The sequence below is a fragment of the Sinocyclocheilus anshuiensis genome, unplaced genomic scaffold, assembly GCF_001515605.1.
Source record: "Sinocyclocheilus anshuiensis isolate Anshui unplaced genomic scaffold, SAMN03320099.WGS_v1.1 scaffold1026, whole genome shotgun sequence".
NCBI lineage: Eukaryota > Metazoa > Chordata > Actinopteri > Cypriniformes > Cyprinidae > Sinocyclocheilus > Sinocyclocheilus anshuiensis.
This window is the reverse complement of record NW_015536510.1, coordinates 267,016-269,041: the sequence shown is the minus strand read 5'-3', so window position 1 is coordinate 269,041 and position 2,026 is coordinate 267,016. Positions and strand designations below refer to the sequence as shown.

General features: G+C 33.8%; 1 long non-coding RNA gene across 1 annotated transcript; it reads right to left on the bottom strand.

Annotated features, from left to right (window-relative positions):
• Positions 1-248: 248 nt before the first annotated feature.
• LOC107691800 (uncharacterized) lies at positions 249-784 on the bottom strand. Its single transcript, XR_001634575.1, has 2 exons — positions 737-784; positions 249-321 (listed from the first exon to the last, which is right to left on the bottom strand). It is a non-coding gene; the product is annotated as an uncharacterized LOC107691800 (long non-coding RNA).
• Positions 785-2,026: the final 1,242 nt, after the last annotated feature.

The window sequence follows — 2,026 nt, the reverse complement described above, 5'->3', positions numbered from 1 at the left end:
ACTGCGCAGCACAGCCACATGTGCCACAGTTACGTTTGGAATAATTTTATTTTAAATGCCATAATGTCAGTTGAAAACATTGCAATTGTGTTTTAAAATACAACAACGAACACCACGAAACCATTTAAAGAGGCGCGTTCAGCGGTCTCCGTGACAGGATAGGAAACAGTCAACAAAGTAAAATGATCTCAAACATACGGCGCGCTCTCATTTTATCAAATGATCATAATCACATCTATTAATTTTACAATCCTGCTACTAGCATTTTATTCAGGCTAAAACCCCTTTAAATCGGGTGAGAAAGCATTTTTTTTTTTTCACCTTTTGCACATCCTGTCATGCCGGTGACTGCGTGCTGCTGCAATAGACGCATTTTGCAGCATTAAGGTTAACGATTAATCAATTAATTTATCGTTAATTTAAACGACGATCGATCATGGAAATGATCGAAAATTGACATCCCTAATTCAAACATTAAAACCCCTTAGAACTTTAACAGTCTGCTGTGGCAAAGTGAAAAAGACATGCATTTATTGATTGGAACTGATGACAGAATTCACATTTTTGGGTGAACTGTCCTATTAAATAATATTGTGTTCTCTTATAAGAAAATGGTGTCAACACTGGAACATTTCACTTGACTATTGACTACAAGTCTATAGCAATTGTTATTAATGACAGCCCTGTCTTTGTATAAGTTTTTTCCCATGTATTTGAAAATGTTTTGAATCTTGACTGTTTCACAGTGAAGTTTATCTTTGTGACCACTATTTGGTGCAACACCAATATTGTACAAGTACCTGTTCAAGTTTTCTTTTTTTTGCCCGTTGCTGTTTAAAACTAAAAAGTGTTCCACAATACAAGCATTTTCAGTGGTGCTTTACACATTGTTAAATTAACTGATGTCATAATATTTTTGTCTTCACCTGTTTAAGGCAAATAAAAGCTACTGAACACACTTTTAAGAATGTTTACATGAGGTAAAAATAAACCATGTTCAATTTGTATATTGTGCTGGATGTATTTGCTACTAAAGATAGGCCTATGCTATAATTTTGTAGAAATTTCTGCATAACGGTTTGTCCGTTTATGGTACAGAAGAAAATGTAAATCTACAGAATTTTCCATTTTAATGTTGAGGGAAATGTCTGTAAATTTAACAGAAAATGTCCTGGTAATTTTCTGCCATTTTTTTTTACGGAATATTTTTACAGTGTATGTACAGATTTGCGCATTATTTACTCTATATACAGCACCATGTTCAATTTGTATATATTGTGCTGGATTTATTTGCTACTAAAGATAGGCCTATGGTATAATTTTTTAGAAATTTCTGCATAAAGGATTGTCCGTTTATGGTACAGAAGAAAATGTAAATCTACAGAATTTTCCATTTTAATGTTGAGGGAAATGTCTGTAAATTTAACAGAAAATGTCCTGGTAATTTTCTGCCATTTTTTTTTACGGAATATTTTTACAGTGTATGTACAGATTTGCGCATTATTTACTCTATATACAGCTATAAATAAAGAGATATGCATATGTATTTACATAATACTTGAGAAAGAGGCAATAATTAAAGATGGAGAAGGAATTACAGAAATGAATTACAGAACACAGTTAATGATTCATGTGTTAGCTGTTTAAGCTGGAGATGGCTTGGGTGGAAAAAACTGTTTTTATGCCTAGATGTTCTAGTGCACAGAGATCTGTAGCGTCTGCCTGAGGGGAGAAGTGCAAACAGGTTGTGTCCAGGGTGAGAGGTTTCTTTGATGATGTTTCCTGCCCGTTTCTTCACTTTTGAGTTGTACAAGTCCTGAAGACTGGGCAGGTGCACACCAATGAACCTTTCTGCTGTCCTAACAGTTCTTTGCAGTCTTCTTAAATCTGATTTGCTGGCTGACCCAAACCAGACCAGAACCGTCTGAATACTTATTGTAAAGTTTTACCAACACATTTATATATATATATATATATATATATATATATATGTGTGTGTGTGTGTGTGTGTGTATATATATATATA